The sequence below is a fragment of the Anas acuta genome, chromosome 5 (assembly GCF_963932015.1).
Source record: "Anas acuta chromosome 5, bAnaAcu1.1, whole genome shotgun sequence".
NCBI classification, from domain to species: domain Eukaryota; kingdom Metazoa; phylum Chordata; class Aves; order Anseriformes; family Anatidae; genus Anas; species Anas acuta.
The window spans coordinates 23222353-23244372 of record NC_088983.1 but is presented as its reverse complement, the minus strand read 5'-3'; the positions used below and the strand labels follow the sequence as shown (position 1 = coordinate 23244372).

The 22020-nt window shown below is 47.1% G+C and overlaps 1 long non-coding RNA gene across 1 annotated transcript; it reads left to right on the top strand.

Moving 5' to 3' along the window:
* Positions 1 to 647: 647 nt before the first annotated feature.
* On the top strand, positions 648 to 8396 carry LOC137857064 (uncharacterized). The gene is made up of 2 exons (XR_011096967.1): positions 648 to 5933; positions 7414 to 8396. It is a non-coding gene; the product is annotated as an uncharacterized lncRNA (long non-coding RNA).
* Positions 8397 to 22020: the final 13624 nt, after the last annotated feature.

The window sequence follows — 22020 nt, the reverse complement described above, 5'->3', positions numbered from 1 at the left end:
CTCCTCCGGGAGGAGGCGGAGGGAGGCGGGGGGGGGTCACCTTCCACCCGCCGCGGCTGCCCGGCTCGCTCGCGGTCCGCCGGCTGCCGAGCGCCGCCGCCGCTGCTGCTGCTGCTGCTTCTGCTGCGGCTCGGCGGGGCTGGGGCGGCTCCTCCTGGTCCTGAGCGGCGACCCGGAGCGGGGGCGGCCGGGGGGCAGCGGCGGCAGCAGCGTGCCGGGCGGCGCCGCCTGCTCCGCACTCACATCCTCGCCGCTGCTCGCGGTCCGAGCGCGGGGTGCTGCTGCTGCGCGCCGCCGCGTGTGCCTGCCCTGCGCGCCCCCTCCTCCGCGCCGCGCTCCCCCCGCGCCGCCCTCCTCCTCCTCCTCCTCCTCCCCCCTTCCTTCTCCTCCTCCTCCTCCTCCTCCTCCTCCTCCTCCTCCCCGCCGCTCTCCCGGCTCGGCTCGGCTCGGCTGAACCCGGGCGGGGCCCCCCGCGTCAGCGCCGAGCGCCCGCCCCCCGCTCCCTTCCCCCCCGCTCCCTTCCCCCCCGGCCCCACTTGTTGCGCGGGGCGCGTGCCCGCCGGGCGCGCCCCCGCCTCTCCGTGCCCGGGCAGCACGTGCACGGCCCGGCGGCGTGCTGTGTGTGTGTGTGTGTATGCGGGGGGGGGGGTGTTGGTGTCCCCCCCCCGGCCGGGCGGGGTGTGTCTGAGCGGCGGGGGGACACTGGGTTTCCCCGGCGCTGTGCGCGCACACGCCTTCCTCCCTTCCTTCCCCCACTCCTCCTCCTTTAAATGGCTCCTTTAACCCCCCCCCCCCCCGGCAGCCCCGCTCCAAAAACAAAAGGCGCAGCCTTCCTCCCCCTCCTCCTCTTCCTCCCCCCCCCCCCCCTCAACAGCCGCAGCCGCCGCCCTGCGGGGCGGCCCGGCTTGGCACGGGGCTGCCTTTGCGTCACGGGCGCGCCCCCGAGCTGCCGCGGGGCCGCGCGCTCCGTGCACGCCGTGTGCGCGCCGCCGCCGCCGCCGCCTCCTCCCCAGCGCAGCGCCTGCGCCGCGCCCCCGCTGCCGGCTGCGGCGCCCCCCGGGGGGCTCCGGCGGTGGCGGCCCCGCAGCACCCCCGGGGGATGGCGAAACCCCCGAAGGTTGCAGGGGAAGCGGCGAGCAGGGGGAGAGCGGGCTGGGAGCGAGCCCTGGGGGAGGAAGAGGAGCGGAGGGGGGGATTTCGCAGCGCCGCCACGGCTGCGGGCATCGCGGAGGCGCCTCCGGGCAAGGAAACGCCTTCGCTGCCAGCCGCTGCGCCCCAGCCGCGGCCGTGGGGTTGCTGAGCTGAGCGAGCGGGCACATGCTCGCTGCGGTCAGCTCCTCGCACTGCCCCGCCTCGAGCTGCATGGGAGAAGCAGAAGTGGGCTGTGGAAAAGGTCGGCCCTGCGCTAAAAACTCAGGTTGCGAGAGCCGGGGCTGCGTCCTGAACGCCAGGATTGCGGGCTCGCAGAACATCCCGCCTGCCTTTCGCTCCGTTGGGTTCCTCAAACCCAGCAAACAACAAGGAGCTCGGTGTGCTCCGGCCGCCCCTCGCCCTGGCTCCTCGCTCCACTGAGTCCTCCTGCAAGAAAGGCCTTTTTTGGTAACACTCACCTCCCAGGAACAGACTTCTTGGCTCACAAGAGCAGTCTTTATAGTGGGTGTAAATAATAATCACCTTAGATATAATCTAGCCTCAGCAAACCATTTACAGGTGCTGTCAACTCCCTTTATAGTTTGTGAATAGAGAAAGAGCAGAGATTAGCATCTGTGACCCGACCAAGCTGCCTTTACTTTTACTTGCAGGATACACAGTCGTGGAAATATGTTTGTTTTTCCGTAATGATTAAACCTCGATTTAAACTTTGGTCCCGGGCACGTACCGTGCCATTACGCAAGCAGCACTTAAGGCTGAAGTGTCAGCACGGCAACAATACGGCTAGCAGCGGCGGCGATCTCTGCGAGCTGATTGATGAAGAGAAGTGCAATGTAAATGCAAATAAATGCCACGCCGTGGCACCTTCACAGGGAACGAGTTGTCAGGATCAATCTCATCTGTTAGGGGAAAATAGATTGAACGGTGGCAACGTGACGGAGCTAAAACCCACGGCAGCGCGGCTCCTGCGGGGTAGCGGCACGCTCTGCTGCTCACCTTCCCTCTTCCCCGTCCTTCACCACGCCGGCGGCGGGGCAGGGGCAATCCAGATCAGTCTCGCTGGATTTATACCGAACGTGGCTGGTGTTGATTTAGCTCTGAAATAATCCAGGAATTAAAATTACGTTTGGAGGAGGGAAAGAGGAAGCCCGAACAATGAAGCCATTCAGGTGCCTGATCTGGCTAAATGAAAGAAAGAAGCGGGCAAACAAAAAATAGCATGGGAGGGGGGAGAAAGGGGAAAAAGAAAAAAAAAAAAGACAGTTGCTTGTTTAATAAGAGGGAGGAAGCACAAGGAGAGCTGGAGCTGGAGCAGCGAACAATTGATGCGTACGTATTGCTCTTTGCACAGAAAGGCGAGTCAGCACTTTGCATGGCGATCCCGCGCGGAGTGCCCGAAGTTTACGACCTGCCAGGAGTCCCACTGGACCCAGAATCTAATTTTCGCTATCAGAAGTAACACCTACTAACTCCTTCCTTTTGGTGCTAGGATATAGACTGCCACCCAATAACCCCTTTCCCTTGATTCCTCTCACCCACTGTATTACAAACGGGCACGAGCGTCTGCGTAACGTTAGGGCAGCAGGTGAAGCTTGGATTTGAGCGAAGGAGTCGGAATGATCATAGAAACATGGAGCATGTAAGCTGGCCAGCACCTTTTGTAGTCCAACTAGCAGAGGGTGCAATGCACCGTGAAGGAAAAAGGGCCAAAATCCACGGGCCTGGCCAAACCCCAGGTCTGCCAGGCTCTGCTCCGTGCCACCGCGCACGAGCGTCCCGAAACGCTGGGATCACCATTGACCTCGATGCGAGAGTATTGCTGGCTATCGATCTGCAGCCCAGTGTTAATTACGCGGAATATAGGACAGGCCTGAAGTGCTCAAGCAGAAATAATTAGGAGTCCATGATCTGGGCAGTTTGGGCCTTGCCCTGAATGCTCCCGGCTTAACTCCTTCCTGCGTGCCTGCGGCGCTGATGGGGGCAGCGGGCACAGCAGCTGCTCCGTCTGGAGGCGCTCACCTACAGAAACGGCTCCTTCCCCAGCAGCTTTGGTCAAAGCAGCAGCTACGGCTGGAAAAAAATGCAAGAACCAGAAGGGAAGAGCACTCCCAAGAGTGTGATTTACATGGATTTACCTCAGTACAGCAAATAAAATAAAATCCGTCACAATCAAATTACTGGCTTCAAAACAACGCAGAGATTAGCAATGAGCAGAGCACTTGGTGGTAAAGGGAGTGTGTTCAGCAAATGAAAACACAAACACTTCAGGAAGGAGTTGCAGAATTTTGTCAAATTAAAAGTTAAACAACATTGTCTTCTACCAGGAGCTGCCAGCAAGTGTCAAAACACCTAGTTACAAAGAATAGGAGTGTAATTACGTGTTTCTGTTTATCGTTTCAGTTCTCGTCTCATTATAATTCTGTTTTTTCCTACCATTCTTCAGGTAGTGAGCCTTGTTGACATACACAGAGCCGATCGCTTGCCTACCTAGGAATTCCTCCTTCCTTCCTTCCTCCCTCCCTCCCTTCCTCCTAACCTCAATCCCTTCCTTCCTTCCTTTCTCCATTCCTCCTTCTTTTTCTCCCTTCATTCCTTCCATCCTTCCTTACTCTCTCTTCGCTCTGCAGCACCAACACACTTCTCAAAGGACGCTGCCTGCCGTACCATCCAGTTTTGCTGTGGCTGTTGCCACAATTTTGCTTTCCACTCTTCCCGGCGTGCCTGCCCTGCGGCTGCACACCGAGGTAACTTCGCAACCCCACAGCCACCCAAATGCCCCATTTTTGCCCCAGAAAGCAGTTATGGCTTCTCCTTGATACCCAGCCCAAGTGGATGTTCGTACAGCTGTCTCTATGGTTTTAAAACCTGTCTGCGAGCCCAGATTTCTGCATGTTAACCTTTGCCAAATCTTACAGTGCAAAGTAAGACACCTATAATGAATTCTGCTGGCTCCACGAGGGACTAAGGACTGGGTAGCATGTTTTGTGCCTGGATACGTAGAGGCTGGGTCCTCCGCTGTTGTTATTTTTACTTTATCCCTGGACTGTTTTCATCTTACATCCTGTGGACGTAGTAAACAATCAACAATAATGAATCAAGCGAATCAGTACATTTTTTTAAAGCTATTCCCACTGAGAGCCACTTGCACTTTCGTGACAGTTAAGAATCTGCCAAACATTAGCTTAGTTACCAGCAAGACAGGCTCCCCCCTCCCTTCACCCCATACACAGATTGTTTATCAAAACGTGCTGCCAAGAAAAATATCCCTGCTTTTGGCCTCCACCAGTGATTAATAACACTTGAGAACTGAACAAAACTTTACTGTGTTTTCCAAAAATGGGGGAGGTGGGAAGGAGGGGAAGCAAATTAAAAGAGAGAAGAAGGTGGGGGGGAGAGAGAGAGAGAGAGAGAAAGATAAAGAAAGAGGAAGAAAAGCAAGAAAGAAAGAAAGAAAGAAGGGAAGAAAGAAGGGAAGAAAGAACAGAAGAAAAAAGAAAAAGAGAATGAAAGAGAGAAGGAGAGAGAGAAAGAGAGAGAGAGAGAGAGAGAAAAGGAAAAGAAAGAAAAAGGAAAGGAAGGAAAGAAGGAAGGAAGGAAGAGAGGGAGGAAGGGAGGAGGAGAAGCCAAAGCCTGCAAAGTTATTTCACAGGGCACAACCTGCTTTTCCTCTGTAACTAGGCCATCTGAAAAGACCTGAGCCACTTTTTCTCCAGGAGCACGTTATAAATGCTGCTTGCCATTGCTACTGACCGCAGTACGTTACGGCCGCAGGACGAGGGTGAGAACAGAAGGGAGGGGAAGGCATGTCCTAATATGTCCTTTTATTAGGACATATCAAGATGAGCTATGGGGGGAAACGGGGAGGAAAAAAAAGATCATTTACTTTCTTTGCAAAGACTGTTGGTAAAATTCCTAAGGGAGACTAAGTGCCAAAATTAACTGTCTTGGCGTATTACTTTTAGACACTACTGCCTGGGTGAATTAAGTCAAGTCTTTAAGCAGCAGACAAAGATAGCTGCGAGCTGAAAAAGAGGCACTACATTTCCTTGTTTTGTGGTGAATCTCACAAATTTGTGGAGATTGTCTTTGCTCCAGGGTTTTTCATCTCTCTCTCTCTCCCCTCCTGGGCTATTTTTACTATTTTCTGTTTGGCATTATAGATGTGTTTTGCAACGGGAAGGCAAGGTAAGAAACAAGCAATTGTTAAGAAAAACAGGAAAAGTTAAAAAATAGAGGTGCATCCATGTGTACTGTATCTATTTATACGGATACGTACATCCTAGGGTATCCGTACACACACGTCGTGTAAGGTATTTTTCATGACTCCGTCCTCCAAAAGGCATTATTTAGTAAAAGATAATAAACAGCTCTTGAACAGTGGGATATAGACTAGTGAAAACAGTTTACTGAAATTAATGATGCTGGATTGAACCAAACCTTCCCTTTGGAATTAGTGCCAGACATAGTTTTCCTGAACCCTGTCCAACTGCCTGAGCGACAGACAATTTTCATTCTATTTGTGCTAAAGGCTTATGACTAGTGCTGGAAAATGAAGCCCTTGCCCTTGATCTCAGTGCAGATTAAAAAAAAAAAAAAAAAGGCAGAACTGTGCCAATTTGTTTCCTCTGCCAATAGAAGCCCTTGTGCTTTGGGTAATGCAGAACAATAAAAAGTTCACATGAAAACTCTCCATTGAAAGGAAACCCACCAAGAGCCATGTATCTCTGCTACATTCATCAGCCAGCTTCCGAGATTCTCACAATGTCAGCAAAACGCAGAGGGTAAGGGCAGAAAATATTTACCAGCCAGCAATACCGTCTTCTTTTTCTATTCCACGCCTCGCTGCTATGCATTTGATGATGCCTGCTAAAAAATATTCCACTGTAAATTACCACGCTCTCCCTTCTGCTGCCACCGATCGCCCTGCTCTCGGGCTCTGCATGCAAATCCGGGGCTGCGCAGCCCCTGTTGTCAGAGCTAATTTTATTTCTGAAGGATGAAATCCGCATTTGACACACGCACCCGGAGTTATAAACAGTGGCTACACTGTACTGCTGTCAGCCAACTCCGCTCCGATTGCTTTTTCCTAGATTATTAATAAAATTAGGATCCCGAGCAGAAGGCGTTTGCTTTCATTGTACAGTCTGCACTTGTGACATGGTACATGTGGAAAATTTTGAGTGCGCCGCAGTGAATGGTCGGGGGGTGAGTTTGGAGCTTCCGCTAAGTACCTGGCGGGCTGCCACGGCCCAGGGATTCTGGGAACTGAACGGCTCCCAAGTACAAACTGCCAGCATTAAGCAGTCCTGACAGCTCTGCTCCTTCCACACTTGGCAGCAGTTCAAAGTGCTCTTTCATTTGAAAGGCTGGAAGGCTGCCATGTGCAATGCAGATTTGCTGTGCCTGCTCTCATAAGGAACTGATAAATGCCGTTGCTGTTGCCATGGGGACAGGAGGCTATCAGAATGGCCTTGTGATCTGCAGCCTCTCAGCTCTGCAGGGTTTTTTTTTCCTTTTTTTTTTTTTTCCTTTCCCTGAGATGGTGAAATAAATGTTCTAGAAAAGGTTAACTCTTGAAGGCCGGGCAGGAAGCGCTGGTTTGAAAGGACAGGGCGAGCCTCTGTGCGTGGCTCCCCCAGAGAGCTGGGAAGGAGATGAGCACGTACCTGTGCAGCGGGGGAGCCAGGCCAGGAGGGAGGATGAAGAGGAAGAGGAGGAGGAGAAGGAGGAGGAGGAGGAGAGACCTTCTCCCTGCCAGGTCTCTGCAGAATTCCCTCCCAGTTCAGGATCTCCCAGCATAATCACAGGGCCCTCCCCCTTTCCTCCCCGCAGTAGCCCCACGCACAGTTTTCAGATGGTGGCAAGGAATTAATTTGCCACGGGCTCTTGCGCCATGCCCGGTGCCTTTAGCTCTCATTAAGGGCGCTGGACAGCTAGCGGGATTAGACGCATTATGTGGGCTCCGTGTGTGGCTAATGGGAGTAAAGGGAACGAGCTGTGTGACATAAAACTGCATGTCTAAAAGAGATCTCGGTGACAATGCAAGTCCTGAGAGTGAATCTCAGCTTGTTCCCATCCCCTAGATTAAAATAAACGCAGCCGTGAGCTATGCACAGCCTGACTGAGCACAGAAATGAGCGTGCACATCTACTTCTGAACAAGCACAGATAAAAACACAGGTGGCAAATATTTTAGCCAGGATTCATACTTGCTTTCCTCTTTCTCTTTTCCACATGTCCTTTCTCCCTGTTGGCACTACAGCAATAACTCTGGGTTCCCTGAAGACCCCTTGCTGCAGAGGAGCACCGCTGTGACGAGGCGAAGCCTGGGCACGCCAGCAGGGCGGACACAACGGGCGCATCCCTGCCCTGCGAGCGCTGCAAGAGGTGGAGGCGGGCACACAGCCGTGTCCTCGGAGCAGATATGAAAGCAATAAGCATTTATAAGCAAAACCCAAGAAAGATAAAGCCTCGAGGGATTTTTGTTTATCTGTTGGAACGTTATCGGTTTCGAGGGCTTTGTTTAAAACTGGGAAAAATCAACAGCCCCCCCCAATGAACAAATTCCCCTTTTCTTTTCTAAACACGGATGTCTGCCCTTCAAACCGTATACTTTCGCCTCTCCAATATATGTGAGCGGTATTACGTGGAACGGCACATGAAAGCTGAACAAACAGAAGGAAGTCAACCTCCACCCCACGAGCTTTCAAGTGAAACCCGACAGATAATCTGCTTCGCCAGTTGATGGTTAACCTGCAGCTTTTTCAATGAGCGCCGCCACTCTCACTTATTTTAGTTTCACTTCGCTTTAGTTTCACTTGTTCTTCGGTGGATTCCTTGCTCACGAGGCGCTTGGTTGTGATCGTGTTAAGCTGAGTTTGGACTGAAGAAAGTGGCCACTCGAAAAACGCACGGGGGAGATGTCAGATGAGGGAGTTGCAGAAATAACACAACCGCCCAGGTTTGCGCGCACACACACAAACTCTTCACCTTTTTTGCATCCTCCTTCAGTTTCTGTTTCCAAACAAATTAAGGCATCTGTCATTCGGAGTTCTGTATCTGCCATCAAGCCCTGCTGGTTAAAACACTCTGCATATGCAAATCCAGCTAAAAGCTACTTGTACACATTTGCAAAGCAATTCCAAAATCGCAAACAAGGCTGCGTTTCACGAGCCCCTGCACCAGCCCGAGCTAGGCCAAAGGAAATATTTCTTCTCGACTGCCTGGGCTTTTTTTTTTTTCTTTTTAAATAAATAAATATGAAGTTAACTGTAATTCTACTGTAATTTCTTTACCTGATTCTCCCTGGGTTCTTGCCTACGGTTGTCATGGTAATTTGATAATTCTGGCTTGCTCTCCACACATTCTGTTTGTCTCACTGGATTTCCTGATTATTCAGGAAACTCTTTTAAAAAACCTTCCCGTCTCTCCCCTCCTGCCCCCGTTCTGGGCTCAATCCTGCTTTTGTCATTCCTCCAGCACAGAGGAATGTGTATTATTTTGCTACAAACCTACTGAGGTGAAACTGTTCGCTCCACTTACCCGAAAATGGAGATAATGAGATAAGCATACATGCTAGAGCACTCCTTGTATTTTCTTTCATGGTCTGTGACAGGGGATAGGGAGGAAATGTGGAAAGATAACTACATATAGATTTCTAGTAAGGTTCCTGGATCTTAATCCTATAGATATTATTTAGGGTTTAACTGCTGCATTTCTGACAGCAGAAACATGCATTTAACTGTTACCTTTTCAAACGTGACAGACACATTTGTACCTAGAGTGAGCGAGTTGGAATATGTTCTCTCAACATGACAGAGAAGAAGCAATATTTTTATTCAGGGCTTCAGCTGACAATTTATGCCAGAAGAAACAAGCTGATCATGCTTTGAATGTACTCGTGAAGCCCAGAGAAAAATGCACACTGCGAAGTCATATTTAGCTGGGGTGTAGAGTTACAAAAGGTTCATGTCATTGACGTGTGCATTTTTAAAAGTGCTCAGCGTTAGATTACATACACAAAACGCACACGTAATTACTGGGTATGTGTACATTATAGAGAGAGATCTCAAAGTACGTAAACTCTTTTTTTGGCGACTGTTCCCCCAGACATGATATTTTTTGGTAGGAGTACAGAGCTGCCTTATGTATGGTTACTTTGAACAATTTGCAGGACCATTCTGTTTCACATCACTGCCTTTGCCTGGGCCTTGTACCTTTAGCCTCTACACGCTTCAAGAAAGGGTCCATGCTTTACTGTGCTGGTTGATGCCTCACCCAGCTACACCCTGACATCATCAGGATCTCAAAGAATTCTTTCATTGCAAGCTTGTGTCATAACCGAAACTGTATTCAGCTTTATTACAATTTGGACCCAATAATTTCCACCATATACCTACTGTCTTTGCAGAAATAGCTGTACTAATGGAATCTACAAATTCTCCTGTCTCTTCTTTGGCCTCTCTTGCTTTCTTCTTCTCTTTCTTTCACTGAAAAGCACATTTGGGATTTCTTTCTAAGTCCTTCTGCTGCAGTCAGTCATGCTGTGGTGCCTGCAAAGCTCGGCGAGCACTCCAGCTGCCACAGCCTGCCCTGCCCCAGCCTACTGCCCTGCCCCAGCCTACTGCCCTGCCCCAGGCCAGCTGTGACATCGTCTGGCAGGGTGTGACATCACCTGGCAGGGTGTGACATCAGCCCAGGACAGCCGTGACATCACCTGGCAGGGTGTGACATCACCCCATGAACTGCCAGGCCCCAGAAGGCGGCTGCGTCTCATCTGGGAGGTGACTGCAATGTTCAGACTTGATTTTAGCTGTGAAGCTTCTGCTAAAATAAGCCTTTGTACAAGGCATAACGGGCCTATAAACCTGCTTGGAAACTTTTCAGCCACACAGACCCCACTTTCTTTCGACTTCAATTTTCAAATGTTCATTTTCAATAAAATAAAAATAACAACTTTTAGTCAGTTCCTAGATGGTGTAATAAATCAGCAAGGAACAGTTCCTCGTATGTGCTAAGAAACATAGCTCCCACCACTACGCAACAGAAGAAAGGGTTTCAGTAAATCACATGTATGATATCTAATGTTAAAATGGTCTTAAATTGACTCTAAACTATTTTTATGTTTTCCTACAATGCAGACAACTGCAGAACCTCGGTAGATCCTACGCTTCATTGCTAGCAGAAAAATGATGGCCTCTCTCCTCTCAAAAGAGGCTGAGCAGTGGAATACTCTGAGTTACATTCTGCTAACACCCAATTATTTTTACAAGATATATCCAGTAGCATTTCTTACTTGAGCGACCATAAATGTTTACAAAGAAATTACAGCCTCGAAAGCAGCCTACACAACCGATGCTTTTCTCTTTTCTTAGATTTTTGTTTACATACCTGCTAATTGGAAAAATTCCGTAATCTGAGGCGATCTTACTGTTATCAGGAGAAATTAGCAAAGCCTTGCCACACAAATTACCGAGGCATTGCCACGCAGATATAATAGGCTCAGCAATTTCTTCTACAAGTCAGCGTGCTCTAGTCCATTTTTTTTTTATTACTGTTATCTTTAGTTCTGCAAAGCTTTGGAACCTTTCCCAGGCTGGATCTATAGAAAGTTTCCTGGGAAAACGTATAAAGAGCCTGTGTTCTGATTTACTCCGTGCCGGCGGTGCCTGCGCGCCTTCGGTGAGCTAGGTCTTTGAAGACCTAGCCCATGTATGGAGTCCAGTCAGGCTGAAAAATTTAGCAGTTGAGACATTTTACAATCCAAAATCTCTTTTAAACAAAGGTGTGGTTTAGCAGGACTGGCTGCTTCTGACCTCTTTCAGCCTCTTATTATTGCAGCTGCTATGATGTAAGGCTGAGTATGGCAGAGCTGAAGTAGCTGAGGCTCGGGGAGAAATGCTGAGAACAGCTGTTTTACTGTAAACATTAACAAGGCTTTGACTTCATTTGCAAGCTGGGAGCATTCACAGCTTTTGCACAAATAATACTTTGGGAATTTGATCTAGATGTTCGCAGCACAAGGAAAAAAAAAATTATTCCTTCTATACGTTACTGCAGCTTTGAATGAAGCACGTTCTCTGCACAGAGACGCATCCCATTAAAACCAGCCGGGAATTTTTCACATTAATCCACAGCTTCACACGGCTGATACAGACACACACACACAGGAAAAGAAGCAGCAATATTTATCTGCCTTAGCTATTTCTAAAGCTCATATCACGTTGGGATCTAAGTGCCAATTAGATACCAAAAATACTCAGTTGTAGCAGACACTGATGTCTGCTGATTACTGCAGAGCTACAAACAGAATCCTATCCAAGAGGGCAGAGAGGGATTTGAACGCTTTCCCTCTAGCTTGGTGCTGCAATTCGTGGACGTTAGGAAACAATTTTCAGCCCTCATTTCCCTCATTACATTCTCCAGGTTCCTTTATTCTGAAGCAAGTGAAAAATCTCAGACAAAGTGACCTTTGCAGCAACTGGGGACGTTCGCTGCGATCACAAACATCTGCATATGCACACAGGCATCTGGGCCAGCTCCTCCAGACACTGAGAGCTGTTTCTTTTGCTTTTTTTTTTTTTTTCTCTCCTTTTGCCACATTATCTGCAAGGCCGTTCAGCCAGCTGCTTGCGGATCAACCAGCGCAGAAGGAAAAAAGCCTCAGCTATTTTACAGCCACTGTAAGGACTGCAGTGGCTCTTCATTGCCCAAGACCTAGCGAAAGACATAACAGGGTTTAGAAATGGCTGAAGTGACCCTCTCTCGCTCACAGATCCCCAGTTACCATTCTGGTTTCTTGGGTCCACTGGTAGCCGGTGCAAAATACAGTAGCGCTGGTGGTGTTACAGTTCACACGAGGGACCACGCTGGCAGGGAGACAACCCCAGGATGATGCAAGGATGGCTTAAAGCTGCGCTTTCACCACCCTCTTTGAGACCTGCCAAGAACAGCTTGGCCAAAGTGAGGGGTCTGGGCAGCAGTCCCTACTTCCAGACTCCTTCCAGAAACTCCCCATATTAAATATAAGGCTATATAAATCCTGACTATCTTCCCCATTTATTATTATTATGGTTCACAGGCTAAGTAGCGTAAACCCTGGTCAGCCCTTTTATCAAAGACCAAGGGAAACTTGGGGTCCAGACAGGCTTGTTAAAATTCATCACTTCCAATGGAAATCTCCGAGTTGTGCTCCTGCTGCTGGATGCGGACCCCTCTGAAGGAGAAATGAACCGAACCGAAGGGATATCTGACCTTTTTAGAGTTCCCACAGCATTCCCCACAAATATAGAAGTATCGAATTTAGCATCCTTCTAAAATTCAGAGCTAGTTAACTAGATTTTATTCTCAAACTGTTTGTGCTCACGCAGAATGTGGGGAGGTTTTTTGTCTCTGTGCTGTTTTATGGCGTTAATCTGTAGTGCAATTGCCCAGCTACTGCCTCCTCCTACAGACTGGCTGCGTTTCTTCAGATTAGGATTTCTTCTGACGTTTCGGGATGGAGCAACATAAACGTTTGTCTACCTGGTAAAGCTGTAAATATTGGTTCCCCTGCATTCCTATGAAAAAAACAAAACAAAACAAAAATATATATATACACCGAATGCCAGTTATTCCTGACCCCAGGCATGTTCAAATCTCCAATTAAAGTTTCACCATCCATGTGTGATAATTGAGGCTTTCAAATGCACCTGGAAACATCTCTCTCCTTCTTTCCTTCCCTCTGACAGGATTTCAGAGCTCTGAAATCACATCCATTGCGAGCTGCCTTTCCCCTAGTCATACTTTTTTATTGAACAAATGTGCAGAAAACTGCTCGGTTGTTTGCCTAGATTAAAACAAGGCCCCATCCTGTCCCCTTCCACTGCCTGTGCCTATAATTTCTTCTCAAGCTGAATGCTGAATGGGGTTAAAGCCAGCACACTGTTACGTTTGGAACCAGCTTTCATCCAGGAAAATGATACAAATGAACCTGGGAAATAAGCTGCAGCTTGAGAAAGTAATAAAGCGTGTTACAGTGCTCGTGTGTAACTGGAGATGGAGGAGCTGCTTCCAGAACAGGGACTGGAAAGGACATACTGGCACCTGCGCAATTTCTGAACCGCTGCAGTCAAATTCTTTCCTCTCTGTCCTGGCAAGGCTGGAGACCAGATGAGATGCTGTGGCCCAGCCAAAAGAGATACTTCTTTGTGCCCTACAGCGATCTCCTCTGCAGCTGGTTCTTCCCGTGACAGCAGCTCTTCTCCTCACCATCCCCATAAGTGCTCCCTGGGAGAGCAGCCCCGGCTGTGGTCACCACCAGCAGAGCCAGGGCAGCACCCGCTGGGCTCCGGCACCTCACAGCATCGTGTGAGCAGAGAACAGCCCCGCTCGAGGCTGGCAGCACGCGGCCAGGCAGCCACCTCGGGGCACGGGAATTCCAAAAGGCTCCAAAAAGCTCGCTGAGAAAATCAGGAACATCGAACGACGTGTGGATTTTGTATGGAAATTCCCCACTGAACACCTCTGTAAGATGGCACGTTTGGTCTCACCGCCTGTTCCCATGTGCTAATCTCACCCAGAAGCCTTCTCGTCTCCAAACCCGCCAGACGCAGACAGTTCTTGACCTGAAAGCTGGTGAAATGGACAAACTCATCATCACCTTGATAACAGCACAAGCTCACACCATTTCTCCTTGGTTTTAAAAGCAGGACTGTCAAGGTATTTCGAGATGTTAGAGAGCCTGGCCTCTGGTAACAGACAATCCAACCCATAAATACTGTTTTTTATTACATCCATTCCTCAATTTCTCAGAAATAAAGTCTCACTTCTTAAATAAGACACTACATTTGAAAATCAGTTCCTTTCTGGCTCTCACTGCTGCCCTGTGACTGATGTATCGCTGTGATAGCCCACTTCAAACATCCCTCATACCCGTAAGCTACCTGCGGTCACCAAACCCCTCCTAGCACCCCCTGATGAACTGGTTGAGCTTAAGGGAATGACTGCAAAGCTCCAGATCAACAGCAGAAACTGAACTCCCCAAGAAGCCAAACGTATTGAAAATGCTCTGGTTTTCCAAAAAAGAAAAAAAAAAAAAAAAAGGAAAAAAAGTCCTGTGACTTTCCCCAAATGTTTTCCAAAGTCAGTTTCTCTCCAAATATAAACGAAAACTTCAGCTGGAAGGTGCATGTTTATTTCAGTCCAGGCTGTCTTCTGGAGAAATACGTAAACACGGCACTGTATCACAAGCATTTCTGATTAGAAAAACAACTTCAATCTAGCTTGTTAAAGTTATCTGGAAATAAGCTTAGTCAAGCTTCTGTAGTGGGAAAATGGCTGCATTCTCTAGCAAGTGAAATATAAAGTAAAAAAAGTTTACCCTAGTCGAAGATAAAATCTGACCTGATTTTTGCAGCTTTTAATTTTAGTTATCTGGGAGAGCCAAAGCAATAATGGGGCACTTGTAAGAAGGAATATGAAAAAGCCAGTGCTAAATACAGTGGAAATGGAAATGTGATGGAGAATGAACATCTCTAAAATAGATTTTTGAGGTGTCAGCATGAGGATCGGGTCCGATAAGGCGCTCAGTTATCCAGGACTTACACCTAGCAGAGCCAAAGTGAAAGGTACGGGGCTCCTAGAGGGGAATTCAGAACCTCGTGTTCTGTCTAGATTTCCTATATAGAGCATGGGAAAAATTAGGCACCTTTGAATATGGTATCCAAAACATCTGTTTCTGTATTTTATCCAGTGACTATTTATATGAAATATTTAAGAAACAGTTGTGAAAGCTGGGAAGGGAATCTAAGAATCTCTCTGCCAGATGGGTGCCTTAACTAGTACAGTCATGCTTTCTCTTACGTTGTCTTCGCTCTCCGTGTCTCCCATTCTCTCTCTCTGGCCCAATGAACTTAAATTATTTTCTGCACCATGGCACGGTTTCAATAGGAAGGGTGGAGAGTGCCTGCCTTCAAAACAGCCTGCAGCCTGGTGGTCAGGCCGCTCTCCTGGGACGTGTGAGTCGGAGGCTCCTCACGCACAGAACATTCCTGTGCTCGCAGCCAGGAAACGGCCAGGGTGCGCTTGAGAACTCACCTTGTTTTTTCTAAGCTCTGCCTCCTATTATAGAGATAATAAAAGGAAATATTTAACAATAACCAAGAGAATTACTGACACTTACAGACACCTTTAATCCCTGAGATTCCAAAGCAAACAATGGGCTCTGCTGAAGCAGGTCTGCCCTTTGGACCGAGCAGAGGCACCCAGGAATGCAGAGATGGGCCTTGCTGTACTCCTTAAAATGCTGTAACACGTGCTCGTTTGTGTGCTAGATCCGCCCCATAGGCTGAGTCAGAAGAAAAATCTGCTTGCACAGTATCCTTTTTTGTCCACTCTACACCATTTCAGCTTTAACCTTGTTCAGCTCCTTCTGCTCTGAGTATAGCAGTTGTAAGTACGCCCTGTGCAGGGGCTCAGGGGTGTAAGTCTCACCCCCAGGTGTGTACATTGGAATCAGATTGCTTACCATCAGTTTGTTATCTCCTCGGGCATCACACAAGCAACACCGCACCAGCTTATGCTAGGGGATGAATAAAATTTCTACACATTGCTGTAAGTGCAGAGAAAAGCTGCAAGGAGGTGGAAAATAATGACATTGGATTTTGGCCAGGACAGTAAGAATTAATAACCACACTTCCAGCAGCATACCCTGGGACCAACACTAACTACAGCTAGGGCCAGTTGTCTGCCAGGTTGCAGGTTTCATTTGGATTTGACAGTTTTGCAGGCTGGTCCCCGTTGAATCTACTTTAATTCTTCCTGTACTGAAACAAAAGAAAAAGAGGAGGAATTTCTGAGTCTGCACAGCTCCTGCTGGCAAAGCTACACAGAGCTCACAGAACAGTAGGAAGGGAACTTTCCAGAATATGGAAGTCTGTTTTTTTCAGCCAAACCAACACTTGCTGCTCAGATCATGATGGCCAGTCAGCCTCAGGCCACCTCCATGCAGCCAGCCAGGAGCCCCAGCATTGCAGGTCCTACTTCCAGGTGACTCCACCATCCCTGCACCTCCTGCACTTGCAGGAGAAGCACTTCCAGCGGCCCCATACTGTGCCTCTAGTGGAGTCAGTCCTCCTGTGCCAATTGCTCTGCGTTAACAGACCTCGTATACTGGAGGAACATGAGCCAAACCTGTCTCAGTTTCTATTTTTTTGGAATTTGGAAGTTTATGCAATGCAGGAAGTTATGGTTTCCCAAGTCCTTTCCATAAACAGTGAGCATTTTGCTCCTTTATGACCCAATCAAATCAGGTCAGTTAGCATATAAATAATTTCAAGTCCGTATTCGAATGCTTTGCTGAACCTGGGCCAAAGTAAAGATGTGTTTGGAGATAACAAGAGTTTCCTAAAATGATGGATTCCGAATTTTTGTGCGTACCTTATAAAATCTAGAACTAAAGATGTTTTCTAATAGCATCATTAATATGAATGCCTTCCTTTTCCTATTTAAATGTATTAAAGACGTGTAAGACGTGCTTTTATCATTGGGATTTTGCTTCGCTATAATTTTACTTGTGTATTTTTTGCCATGTGGTTTTCAACTTTATGCATTAGGAGAGCCCAGCTGGGATAAAGGAGGACCCCCTTTACAAGACCTCCCTTTAGCAGCACAAAGCCTCTAGCACAGGCCAGGGGAGAGAAAGGAATAGTACTAAGGCTGTAGGATGTAATCCTAACTGACACGGAGATTGTGTTCCTCTTTTTGCTCAATTCCCAGGAATTGCTATCGCTGTATCTTATTATGACATTAACGAATCTGAGTAATTAGATGTTGAATACGACTCAGTTTGTCTCACAAGCAAACACACATGGAGATGCACATATGCAGCAATGCATTCTCCCCACTTGTAATTATTTCTCTTTATCCTGGTTTTCCACCTTGAAAAACGCAGTAAAATATACATCATGCAGAGGCTATTTTAAGTTAGGATTTCATTTTCTCTGCTTCCATTTCCAGTGACTACACCGTGATGTGGGCTACACACACTATTCAAGTCTGAGGACCTTTGGAGGAGTCGGGCTGTGCCCATCCTCCCTGAGCACATAGTGGATGAGCAGGTAAGAACAGCAGAGCAAGAGCTGCCCTGCGAGCATCAGGGGATGAACGAGCTTTTGATCAACTGAACAAGGCTACCACGTCCTCCAAAGCTTTTACTGGGGTCCCTGAGAGCCCTTCCACCCAGAAAAGATGCTGCAAGCAGAGGCCTTCATAACAACTTCTCAAAAGCTAGAACCAGCATAGGCAGTGGGTCTGGCTCCTTGCTGGGGAGATGCCTAAGAAGAAATGCAAACATGGGTAAATGGCCACTGTCAGTGCTCCATTCTCCATTTCCCTTCACCACTCTTTCTTCCCTCATGACCCAAGCCTCCAGTTCCTCATGCCAGATGTCTTATTCCCCAGGAATCTCCATGGGCTTCAGAAGCCCAAGCTAGTTAGCACTTTCCAGTCACTGGGTCACATGCACTTGATATGGGCCCTCCCCTGTTCTTCCAGGAAAGCTCCTCTCTGAACTGCAGTGCCTCTTGGGGGGCATTCTTCCTCTCCAAGTCCCAGCCCCACTATCTTATTGTCCTATTCACTTCACAACTAGCTCCTTATTTTTGGAAAAAGCCCAGAACAGAGCAACAAAACTATTCTCAGCAAACAAAGCAATTGGGGCACTAATAAGAATACAGCAGAAGGTTTGGGAGTTGTGTAGAAAGACCTTAACGTGATGAAAAGGGACATTAATACCTTCACACTTTGCCATCTCTTCTCCCGTCAAGTCCTGCTTCTCACTGTCCACCAGCAGGATGCCAGGGTCACTGGGAAGCGTCTGGCCTAGCAAGGCCAGACATCTCTGGGGACACGCAGGGTGATTGGAAAGGTCAAGCACAGGCTGGATTTGTACTGTTTGCCTATAAATTGAAGCAAGATTTTACACCCCAAGGCCTGTTTTGTTTGCCCTTTAGTAAAACCTAGGATGGGGGCACCAGTGTGAGATGGGTGCATGGTACAGATACACGCCAAGCACAGCACAGCAGCTCCAGTTTTAGAATGGGTTGGATAAACTTTGCTGTTACCTTCATCAGGTAAACCAGGAAGGATAAACCCACAAGGAAAGGTCTAAGTTTAAGGCCAGTACATCCACAAAACATTGAGAAACGGCCAGATTTTCCTCTTCCAACTGCTGTCACATGAACTGGCAGATCATTGATTTCAGATTGAAACAGTCCAGTGTCGATGAAGCCAGAAAATCGATCAGCATACTCCTAACAATATTAGTGGGAACGGGGCCAACCACGGTCAGTTTGAGTTTTGTTCTCAGGTGGAGCAGGATGAACCAAGGCAGCTCTTCTGCTCAAAAGCTGGGACTTTTGAAAATCCCACCTAATATGGGTAGTAACACCACGCACTGCAGCAGCGATTCCAATTAGCTGTTTGACAAAAAAGAGCTGAGGACATATCTATTTTTAAAATTCAGTTATTAAAACGTCCTGGAATACATCGATGATAAATCACTTCATGATCAGCAGCACTGCACAAATGCTAGTAAATTACAGAAGACACAAACTGATGGAAATTGCAAGATAAAATGATTTGATTTTATATTTGGCCTGCGTGGTTTTGTTTCCAGCCAACAACCAAAATAAGCAAATTGTTTTGTCAGGGGCCTGTATTTCACACCACGGTCTTCATAACTCAGTTTATACTGACTAAAAATGCTGAATAGAGATAATCAATATAATTTTTTGAACCTCCCCTGCTAACAAAAATCTGTGAGATTGAATCCAAAAGCCCTTCAAAATGTTATTTTTCAACTATTAGGCTGGTTTGTTTGTTTATTGATTTCCCTAAACACTGGCAGGGAAACAAATCTGGTCTCTTTTGGGGTTGTTCACTTGGCGAGTCCCGTGTCCCTACATGTACCTCCTCCATTAAGGTTTCAGATCTTCCTAAGGAAGTTTGGCATTCATCAAGAGCAGGTACAGGACAGGAACAGTTACAAAGCACTTGCCATTATGTGGCCTTGTTTTAGTTACTTGTAACTGCCAAACTTTCATCATTTCAATTGAAATTTTCTGTGCTGCCTGCCTCCGGCTGATACTTTGTATAATGTCAGTATAAATGTCTCTGTCTTTGCTGATGAATAACTTATGGAAAGTTATGTTGTTTTGTCAATGATAAACACTTCTTACACTTGTTTTTGGATGGCTCCATACCTTGATGCTTCAGAACCACAGACAATATGCTAGGGCAGCCCTGGGTGCAGAGGGAAACATTTTGTTGTTGTTCCCTAGGTAATTCATGCCGGTTATAAGTCTGCAGTGGCTGTCTGGTACACTCAGGCCATACAAGAGGCGAGTAGGTCCATTTGTTTATTATTTCATCCGTATTGAGCACATCCTACTACAGGCTGAGCTGAGCTGACAGGGACTTTCTTTCTACAATACAGAAGGAGACAGGCTGCAGAGTAAGATCAGAGGATCTTTCGTCATTACTGCACATACGGTACCAGGACGGGGCTTCCTGAGGCTGTCACTCCTCTATTGACAGCAAACAGCCATGAAATCCCTTCGCAAAGTGGTTGTTTTATTTTGCCTTTAGAGGCTGGTTCACATAAAGGACAGCAGCCTGTTGGTAAGGTCAGTTAGCTCAAGCCGTACAGGTCTGTACAAGCACCTCCAGGATCCAGCTCTCCTAATGATCCATGGGAGAGCTAACGTGGTTCCGCGTGATGGAATTAACACAGGAAATTACACATAAAGAGATTACGCTAGAAGAATATTATGGCTGAGGAATATTATAATACTAAGTCAAACACTCCGAAATTTGAAATACCAAAATTTACATTGCCCTGAAATCTTCATTCATTCATTCTTGTTGCACACAGAGCACACCGGCTGAGCACTGTGGTTAACAAGCAGGCCCCAGGAACTCGGTTGCACCACCCTGTACATGGCAGAGAGCACCTACATACCTAGTTGTTGTGCTGAAGAAAACCCTAAACAGCCTAAAATGAGGACAGTGACGTTAATGTTTTATGAGTGATGTTTTATCAGCCATTCACGTACCATTCGTGATGGGTGAATTCAGACCTCTTTCTATCTCAAATAGAAAGAAGATGAGTTCATGTTTCTAGGTGTGTTTTGCAGCATCAAAGTTAGTAATAACTGATAATTTTTGTGTTATGCAAGTATTTGGTCCCCTCCCCAGACAGAAGGTAGGCTATGGAACAATTGAATATCCCAGTAAGTTTTCCAAGATCAAAATCCTGGGTTCTGCTTCTGATAAAATGGGGACTCTTTGGAATAACCTATAGGCTGCTGATAAAAAAAATCAGGGGCTTTAACAGCTCATTTTATTTGCCTGACCCCAAGAATATTAGGCACCTTGACTTTCTATACCATGTCAGAATAAAATGAGATGCCCCAATCACACAAGTGAAAAGGATGAGTGGTGAGCTGTGCAAAGATGCATAAAGGAAGGGAAATATGAAATGCTGTTGAACCCAGGAATCCCATTTTCAGGGTGAGCACCAGGCTAGCAAGTCATGCCCCTTCTCGTCTGCCATTCTTCTGGAACCATGAAGCCTTTGCTCCTTTCAGCACAGAGCCAACAGGAAGATAAATGCTGCCCCTACCTCAACCAGTCTGCAAACTGTTAGGGCAGCCTGCTAGGGAGGAAGAAGATGGCAAATTGAACCTCCTCCATCAAACCGAGCTCAGGACCACAAGGACTTCCTTGGTAAGCACTCTCAGCACTGGCTTGGAGGGTGAGGCAAGAGCTGTAGCATAAGGTAAAGTAACCACCTTATAAAAAGTGATCCTCATAACCTCATTTTAGGAAAAAATAGTTACAATTCCTTATGTAACTTTTTCTCCTCAAAGTACTGTGTAGTGTAACAATCCATTGTTAAACAGCCACTAGATTCAACGCAGAAGTGGCAGTATTTTAGCCATGAATGAGCAGCCACCTGGGATACACGTAATTGGAAAAAGAAAAAGGGAGAGGATCTGATTATCTATGAAACACATTTTTCTATCCTTCAGGATGAATGACAACAGACGAAGATAGTATTTTTTCCCTCATAGTTTTACACCTTGCTAAAACAAAACAGATAAATCATGATATCTTCCATTCCCCTATCTTCCTTGTTCTTTCCCCTGCAAGCAAGCACACACATTTACAACGGGCTTAGCTTTACAATCTTGATAGGGAGCCATCTGCCCAAGCAGAAAACAAGAAAATTAGTAGCAGAGCAGATTTTTACTTGATGCTGTGATGCTTTTTGTATTAAAGCCATAAACTCTTCCTTAAAAGAGTCCAGAAATAATAAATTCAACAGGTAATTATTATTTGAAGCTTGGCTACTTTCCTTGTGACCATCTTTTAGAGATACCTGCTTTTACATTTACTACAGGAATGACTGGCTGGTAATACAGATGCAGATACATTATGCTGGCTAATATTTCCAGATACTCTATACCGATACATTTTTATTTTTAATCCAAAAAGGCTGCAAAGTCTTTTTTTTTCCCTTTCACTCTTTTCAGTTTCCCCTGCACTCTGTCTTGCCTGAGCCATAATAATCAGAGTGGATTGAGAGCTGTCGCATAGAGACAGCCTCCCTCAGTACCTGCCCTGCATACTAATTAAGTGCTTCCAGTCTGCAGGCTGGGACATGGATTCAGTCTTTCAAGTCAGCCCAAGGCTGAAAATGAAAAGCTATAAACCTCACTCAGCAGAATGGAAAGCATAAGGTTGCTGGGATATTGTATTGTGCAAGTTACATTCATGAATACAGGGAAAAGGACAAACAGAATCTGCTGCGATAACAAATGCAGCA